The following is a 9732-nucleotide window of genomic DNA, read 5'->3' as shown; positions in this document are numbered from 1 at the left end:
ATTTCTTAGAGTTCCGAACATAATTCCCAATGGACCAGTGAGAACCATCCCAGTTTTAAGATACCATGGAGTGTGCATTAAATACTTGGGTGGCTGGGGAGAGGGTGCACTACGCTTTGCTATCATATGATCAGGGACATTTTTATAAGGGAAATCATTCTCATTCCATACCCAGGTGACGGGCTCTAACCTAGCCAGTGTACATGCACCTTCAGCTCCGATAGGAATCCATCTATATGCATTACTCCCACATACTATGTTTATAAACTGAAATTCATTAAGAACAGCTATTGTCATTGAAACTAACCAGGTAGTGTCAGTGTAAAGACACCAAGAGTCGCCTAAATCTGTAGTGACTGCCCTATAATATCGTAATGTCTGACATTCTGGTTCAGTATTTATACTTATGGACATCTCAGCAGCTCCATCTCCATACTGACCTTCTCTGGTTTCTTCATCTACGTAAACTGCCTCTCTCTCAATGGAGTTACAAAATATTGCATAGTTTTTACAGCAATTGGGGCATGTGAACAAATCCAGCAATTGGATAGATTTCTGACCTGGGCAATATAGTTATGGTACTGGATAAATTTATTAGCCCATCGTTTTGACACATCACTATCCCATGGTTCGAAGACATCATTATTATTATTTTTACATTGAATAGATGATCACAGTGAGAAGCAAGAATGGATAGCACGTCCCAAATTCCATTCTTTTAATTCTTGTAGAATTTCTTGCAGTGAGACGTGTGAATCCAGGCAGACTTTCCTTCCAGCTTAACAGATGTGGGCATGATCAGCTGGACTTGGTAAGGTCCCTCAAAGTGAGGATCCAGACTCTTCCTCAGGTACTTTCGCGTTACCACCCAATCTCCAGGCTTAAGGTCATGCGATTTTATACATAACAAATTAGTCCAAAATATAATAGCCACCTCAATACATTATATCTCAATTTCTGCCACAAATTTGTGCAGACATAACAAAGGCAAATAGGCAAAAATAGATGAATCAATAAAACCAATCATTTATTAATAAATTTCATAAAAAAGCCAAGGTACAAATGTAATGATAAATGCTCACAGAGTTCAGCTTTATACAACATAATCACATATCATATAAACATTTTATTTCCATCTTTTTTTTCCCCATACAAATGTTGATTACTTAGGCATAAATTCATATAGCTATATATATTAAACTCCAATCTGAATGTTTAAGGAAAAAGCCCAATAATTCTAAAAGCAGAAGGAACACATCCTTAATTAAATAGTGTAAAATACACACTGCTGAAAGTAAGTAACAATTTCGCTGAGCTCCCTACATTATATGTCTGCCATAGTATGTAGTATTCAAAGGCAGAGCGATCTAATCCTTAATGGAATCCTTAATAGCGACTTTTGTTCTCAGCATTTCTTTTATCAATTGCAAATACTTACAAACACAGATACATGATTGCTGCATAAGCTTACTCAATTGTATAGATGTTATCTAATTGTTATAATAAAGGAACAGCCTAATTGCGCTTGCCTAAAGGGAAACTTACTCCGCAGTTCAAACATATCAGATGCCTAGTGCAGAGAACTACAGGTTACTCATTGCTTACTCATGTGCCCTGCTTCATGTGCCCCAGAGAAACTTACTCCACAGTTCAAACATATCAGATGCCTAGTGCAGAGAACTACAGGTTAATCACTGCTTACTCATGTGCCCTGCTTCATGTGCCGCAGGGAAACTTACTCCGCAGTTCAAACATATCAGATGCCTAGTGCAGAGAACTACAGGTTAATCATTGCTTACTCATGTGCCCTGCTTCATGTGCCGCAGGGAAACTTACTCCGCAGTTCAACCATATCAGATGCCTAGTGCAGAGAACTACAGGTTAATCATTGCTTACTCATGTGCCCTGCTTCATGTGCTGCAGGGAAACTTACTCCGCAGTTCAAACATATCAGATGCCTAGTGCAGAGAACTACAGGTTAATCACTGCTTACTCATGTGCCCTGCTTCATGTGCCGCAGGGAAACTTACTCCGCAGTTCAAACATATCAGATGCCTAGTGCAGAGAACTACAGGTTAATCATTGCTTACTCATGTGCCCTGCTTCATGTGCCGCAGGGAAACTTACTCCGCAGTTCAACCATATCAGATGCCTAGTGCAGAGAACTACAGGTTAATCATTGCTTACTCATGTGCCCTGCTTCATGTGCTGCAGGGAAACTTACTCCGCAGTTCAAACATATCAGATGCCTAGTGCAGAGAACTACAGGTTAATCACTGCTTACTCATGTGCCCTGCTTCATGTGCCGCAGGGAAACTTACTCCGCAGTTCAAACATATCAGATGCCTAGTGCAGAGAACTACAGGTTAATCATTGCTTACTCATGTGCCCTGCTTCATGTGCCGCAGGGAAACTTACTCCGCAGTTCAACCATATCAGATGCCTAGTGCAGAGAACTACAGGTTAATCATTGCTTACTCATGTGCCCTGCTTCATGTGCTGCAGGGAAACTTACTCCGCAGTTCAAACATATCAGATGCCTAGTGCAGAGAACTACAGGTTAATCACTGCTTACTCATGTGCCCTGCTTCATGTGCCGCAGGGAAACTTACTCCGCAGTTCAACCATATCAGATGCCTAGTGCAGAGAACTACAGGTTAATCACTGCTTACTCATGTGCCCTGCTTCATGTGCCGCAGGGAAACTTACTCCGCAGTTCAACCATATCAGATGCCTGGTGCAGAGAACTACAGGTTACTCATTGCTTACTCATGTGCCCTGCTTCATGTGCCGCAGGGAAACTTACTCCGCAGTTCAAACATATCAGATGCCTAGTGCAGAGAACTACAGGTTAATCACTGCTTACTCATGTGCCCTGCTTCATGTGCCGCAGGGAAACTTACTCCGCAGTTCAACCATATCAGATGCCTGGTGCAGAGAACTACAGGTTACTCATTGCTTACTCATGTGCCCTGCTTCATGTGCCGCAGGGAAACTTACTCCGCAGTTCAAACATATCAGATGCCTAGTGCAGAGAACTACAGGTTAATCACTGCTTACTCATGTGCCCTGCTTCATGTGCCGCAGGGAAACTTACTCCGCAGTTCAACCATATCAGATGCCTAGTGCAGAGAACTACAGGTTAATCATTGCTTACTCATGTGCCCTGCTTCATGTGCCGCAGGGAAACTTACTCCTCAGCTCAACCATATCAGATGCCTAGTGCAGAGAACTACAGGTTACTCATTGCTTACTCATGTGCCCTGCTTCATGTGCCGCAGAGAAACTTACTCCGCAGTTCAACCATATCAGATGCCTAGTGCAGAGAACTACAGGTTAATCACTGCTTACTCATGTGCCCTGCTTCATGTGCCGCAGGGAAACTTACTCCGCAGTTCAACCATATCAGATGCCTAGTGCAGAGAACTACAGGTTAATCATTGCTTACTCATGTGCCCTGCTTCATGTGCCGCAGGGAAACTTACTCCGCAGTTCAACCATATCAGATGCCTAGTGCAGAGAACTACAGGTTAATCATTGCTTACTCATGTGCCCTGCTTCATGTGCCGCAGGGAAACTTACTCCTCAGCTCAACCATATCAGATGCCTAGTGCAGAGAACTACAGGTTACTCATTGCTTACTCATGTGCCCTGCTTCATGTGCCGCAGGGAAACTTACTCCGCAGTTCAACCATATCAGATGCCTAGTGCAGAGAACTACAGGTTAATCATTGCTTACCCATGTGCCCTGCTTCATGTGCCGCAGAGAAACTTACTCCGCAGTTCAACCATATCAGATGCCTAGTGCAGAGAACTACAGGTTAATCAATGCTTACTCATGTGCCCTGCTTCAAGTGCCGCAGGGAAACTTACTCCGCAGTTCAAACATATCAGATGCCTAGTGCAGAGAACTACAGGTTAATCACTGCTTACTCATGTGCCCTGCTTCATGTGCCGCAGGGAAACTTACTCCTCAGCTCAACCATATCAGATGCCTAGTGCAGAGAACTACAGGTTAATCACTGCTTACTCATGTGCCCTGCTTCATGTGCCGCAGGGAAACTTACTCCACAGCTCAACCATATCAGATGCCTAGTGCAGAGAACTACAGGTTAATCACTGCTTACTCATGTGCCCTGCTTCATGTGCCGCAGGGAAACTTACTCCTCAGCTCAACCATATCAGATGCCTAGTGCAGAGAACTACAGGTTAATCATTGCTTACTCATGTGCCCTGCTTCATGTGCCGCAGGGAAACTTACTCCTCAGCTCAACCATATCAGATGCCTAGTGCAGAGAACTACAGGTTAATCACTGCTTACTCATGTGCCCTGCTTCATGTGCCGCAGGGAAACTTACTCCACAGCTCAACCATATCAGATGCCTAGTGCAGAGAACTACAGGTTAATCACTGCTTACTCATGTGCCCTGCTTCATGTGCCGCAGGGAAACTTACTCCTCAGCTCAACCATATCAGATGCCTAGTGCAGAGAACTACAGGTTAATCACTGCTTACTCATGTGCCCTGCTTCATGTGCCGCAGGGAAACTTACTCCTCAGCTCAACCATATCAGATGCCTAGCGCAGAGAACTACAGGTTAATCATTGCTTACTCATGTGCCCTGCTTCATGTGCCGCAGAGAAACTTACTCCTCAGCTCAACCATATCAGATGCCTAGTGCAGAGAACTACAGGTTAATCACTGCTTACTCATGTGCCCTGCTTCATGTGCCGCAGGGAAACTTACTCCGCAGTTCAACCATATCAGATGCCTAGTGCAGAGAACTACAGGTTAATCACTGCTTACTCATGTGCCCTGCTTCATGTGCCGCAGGGAAACTTACTCCGCAGTTCAACCATATCAGATGCCTAGTGCAGAGAACTACAGGTTAATCACTGCTTACTCATGTGCCCTGCTTCATGTGCCACAGGGAAACTTACTCCACAGCTCAACCATATCAGATGCCTAGTGCAGAGAACTACAGGTTAATCACTGCTTACTCATGTGCCCTGCTTCATGTGCCGCAGGGAAACTTACTCCTCAGCTCAACCATATCAGATGCCTAGTGCAGAGAACTACAGGTTAATCACTGCTTACTCATGTGCCCTGCTTCATGTGCCGCAGGGAAACTTACTCCTCAGCTCAACCATATCAGATGCCTAGCGCAGAGAACTATAGGTTAATCACTGCTTACTCATGTGCCCTGCTTCATGTGCCGGCTATACTGATCCAAGTTAGAGTGAGCTATTCCTCCATGGTATAACAGAGCAATACTGCTTTAAATTAACAACAACTTACATGTGTAAAACTCCTGTGGCTCTCTCATACACGTACCTGGCTACCCCGACAGCGCCGTTTCGCCATACTGGCTTCCTCAATAGGGGGCGTATATGTGTGCTAAACACATGTCCATCTATAAATAGCACTAGTTACAGCTGCAGCTCATGTCGGTCCACCTGGCTGAAATTTATTGATAAATGGGAAAAGGACATCAGTGATTTAAAAGTAAAGAAATTTGTAAGAGACTCAACGGATTTTGAGACTGAGAAGATTTTTAAATGGCCGTTACCTAAGAAACAAAAGGTGTTAGCCATGAATAAATCACATGATATAGAACGAGATCAGCCTTCCTATGCTGAAAGCAGCACTTCCTGTAGTGAAGCAGAGAGTAATCATGAATACCGGGTCCATACAAGGACAATTAACAGGGAAAACCGTGACAATAGGAAATATCCGGAGATTTTTTCCAATAAGAGGATGAATAGACGAAATGCTGATAAAACAAAGGTGATTAATTTGTCTACACATGTTTTGAGTGAGATACAAATCAATTTGTTAGAAAAGGGTTTGACATTTTCCCCTTCCTCACATTTAGACAAATTTCAAGTAGTGAAAGATCTCCACTTATTTGCACGTAAAATCATATTGCAAAAGCTGCATTATAGGAAGGATATGGATGTAAGGTTTCCAACTGAGATGGAAAGAGAAGCCTTGAGAAATTTGGAGGAACTTATTGAGAATGAAGTGAGTGAGGATGGTAAGTTCCCAACCCATCTGATTGGAAAAAGTAATAAGTTCCCAAATTTAAGTACTTGTTCGGCAGTGGAGATTTTCACCAAAGTAGTCACAGAAGAGGTTGAGTCGTTGCCGCTGGTTCCTAATTGGGTATCTAATTTAAATACTGATGAGAACAGGGCCTTGAAGGAATTACAATCGTGGGATGATGTGGTCATAAAACAGGCCGATAAAGGCGGTAACACCGTTATATGGCCGAATTCCATGTATGAGAGGCAGGCAGCTAAGATATTGAACAATGGTGGCTGCTATAAAAGATTGCAATATAACCCTTTAACACAATTTCAGCAAAATTTAGTTGATATCTTAGAGACAGCATATCAAGATGGGATTATCCCCAAAAAATTGGTGGATGTTATAAGTAAATTGCAACCAAGGTTGGCAACTTTTTATTTGTTGCCGAAATTACATAAAGACCCGTTAGATCCACCTGGTAGGCCAATAGTGTCTGGTCTGGGTAGCCTTTGCGAGATTGTATGTACGGTAATTGACTATTATCTTCAACCATTAGTTCAAACATTACCCTCATACATAAAAGATACGACCATGATGTTGCAAAGGTTGGATTCTTTGCAGATAGAAGAAGGAGCCATCTTAGTAACAGCAGATGTTGAAGCATTATATTCTTCTATAAGACATATTGATGGTTTGAATGCTGTTTCCCACTACTTGTATGAAAGCAATCTTGAACCTACATTGAATGAGCTGATCCTGTTGTTGCTTAAATTTATATTAGAACATAATGTTTTCACATTTAATGGTGAAATCTTTCTGCAGCAACAGGGTACAGCGATGGGGGCCACCTGTGCCCCCAGTTATGCTAATTTATTCATGGGATACTGGGAAAGAATAATATTTCAAGAAGATGGCATTCTGGGATGTGAGGCTGTGCATGGATGGAGTCGATTCATCGACGACATCCTATTTATTTGGGAAGACTCTGTTGATAACCTGTCATTATTTATGAAAAGGTTAAATCAAAATAATTGCAATATTAAATTGACCTATAATTATGGTAGAAGTGTTGAGTTTCTGGATTTGAAAATAGAGGCTCTCTCAGATGGTAGGTTAATTACCAATGTCTTTAGAAAAAAGACAGCAACGAATAGTTTACTGCATGCTACCTCTTCTCATCATAGATCGACAATTAATGGCATCCCCACAGGGCAATTTCTAAGAGTCAAAAGAATTTGTAGTAGGGAAGAGGATTATGAGCAACAGGCGTCTGATTTAATAAGAAGGTTTAGTGATAGGGGATATAGCAACAGACAAATAAAGAAAGGATATAAGAAAGCAGAACAATTCTCTAGAGAGCAGCTGCTGTATAAGAAGAAGCTTGATAAGTCAGAGACCACTAATCATGTGAGATTCATTACAGGGTATAATAAGCAATGGGCAGAATTAGGCAGTATTATGCGAAAACATTGGGGCATTTTGCAAACTGACCCAATACTTAGAAAAATCTTGCCCAATTACCCTTTGATGGTACCCAGACGTTCAAAAAATCTTAAAGATCTTCTAGTACATAGTCATTACTCTAGTTCTCCCTCAGTAAATAATCCTCAGCTCAATGGTTTTTTCCCCTGCAATTCATGTAAAGCTTGTGCTAATCACATTAAAAGTAAAACCTTTCAGAATCATGACAATTCAAGAACATATGATATACGTAAATCGCTTACGTGTGCCTCCAGGGGAGTTATCGATGATGCACGATGTTCCTGTAATAAAATCTACGTAGGACTCACAACTAGGGAATTAAGAATACTTACGAGGGAACACGTTAGAGATATCCAGAAAGCAGCTGAGATTGAAGATGTTGGTGCCCTGAAAACATTACAGAGGCATTTTAAATTGTTCCATGATTGTAATCCCAATGGCTTAAAGATACAAGCCAGTGATCAGGTTAATTTAGGCTGTAGAGGGGGTAATTTGGGAAAAATCTTAGCACAAAAAGAAAGCAGATGGATCTACCTGCTGGGAACAATGGCACCACAGGGTTTTAATGAGACCCTGGGTTTCAATGCATTTTTGTAATTTTGGGTCCTTTTTAATTATTTTTGGTTTGTATATGTTTGTGTTTTTAAATTGTTTTTAATATTTTCTTTTGGGTTTTTTTTGTTCATTTATAGAGCAAGGAATTATTTACAGTACATGTGAATTTATCAAGTGATGGTGTCGGAACATCTTTATATATATCCTGTGAAGTGGCCTTTCATCATGTGGAAAAGAATGAAGATTTTATAATGGATTTTTATAATCATAATTATATAATTCTTTATAATAGATTCTTGGAAACACAATTATAAGTGTCTAATTATTTATAATAATTTTTATGAAGTTATTATCGTATATTATTTTTTGTAATATAAATATATATGGTGTTTGTTTGATATATAGAGGGATAAGGTTTAATATACTTATTGTAGTGGGATGGATAATTGTTCACTTCTATTGTTATTATTTTTTGATTAATTGTATTGTCTGTTTATTACACTGATATTGGTTTTGTATCAAATATTATTAATTTTGTACATATTTCGTTAAAATATGGGTGATATTGTGGCAGTTTTTTACTGTATAAATGATATGTCTATTATGGTTGCATTGATATTAGTTTTTATTTTTGCAAGATTATACACTTAGGGTTTTTGGCACCGCATTTGTTTATTTATTTATAAACTTTCTTGCTTAATACAGTTTGGTTTCGGCACCTGGCTAGCGCATGCGGGATTCGGGACGATCCACGGATTCCTAGTCTGCTCAGTGAAGGGACGTATAGCGAACCACGCTTGGGTCCCATGAGCGGTAACTTAGGAAGCCTTTATTTCACATGGTAAGTCCTTGGTAATCACGCATGCGCAATTACAAGCCAGGTGGACCGACATGAGCTGCAGCTGTAACTAGTGCTATGTATAGATGGACATGTGTTTAGCACACATATACGCCCCCTATTGAGGAAGCCAGTATGGCGAAACGGCGCTGTCGGGGTAGCCGGGTACGTGTATGAGAGAGCCACAGGAGTTTTACACATGTAAGTTGTTGTTAATTTAAAGCAGTATTGCTCTGTTATACCATGGAGGAATAGCTCACTCTAACTTGGATCAGTATAGCCGGCACATGAAGCAGGGCACATGAGTAAGCAGTGATTAACCTGTAGTTCTCTGCACTAGGCATCTGATATGGTTGAACTGCGGAGTAAGTTTCTCTGCGGCACATGAAGCAGGGCACATGAGTAAGCAGTGATTAACCTGTAGTTCTCTGCACTAGGCATCTGATATGCTTGAACTGAGGAGTAAGTTTCTCTGCGGCACATGAAGCAGGGCACATGAGTAAGCAGTGATTAACCTGTAGTTCTCTGTACTAGGCATCTGATATGGTTGAACTGCGGAGTAAGTTTCCCTGCGGCACATGAAGCAGGGCACATGAGTAAGCAATGATTAACCTGTAGTTCTCTGCACTAGGCATCTGATATGGTTGAACTGCGGAGTAAGTTTCCCTGCGGCACATGAAGCAGGGCACATGAGTAAGCAATGAGTAACCTGTAGTTCTCTGCACTAGGCATCTGATATGGTTGAACTGAGGAGTAAGTTTCTCTGCGGCACATGAAGCAGGGCACATGAGTAAGCAATGATTAACCTGTAGTTCTCTGCACTAGGC

Source organism: Dendrobates tinctorius, unplaced genomic scaffold, assembly GCF_039654945.1.
Source record: "Dendrobates tinctorius isolate UK_male_01 unplaced genomic scaffold, ASM3965494v1 ptg000063l, whole genome shotgun sequence".
Lineage (NCBI taxonomy): Eukaryota > Metazoa > Chordata > Amphibia > Anura > Dendrobatidae > Dendrobates > Dendrobates tinctorius.
Note: the sequence above shows the minus strand (reverse complement) of the source record.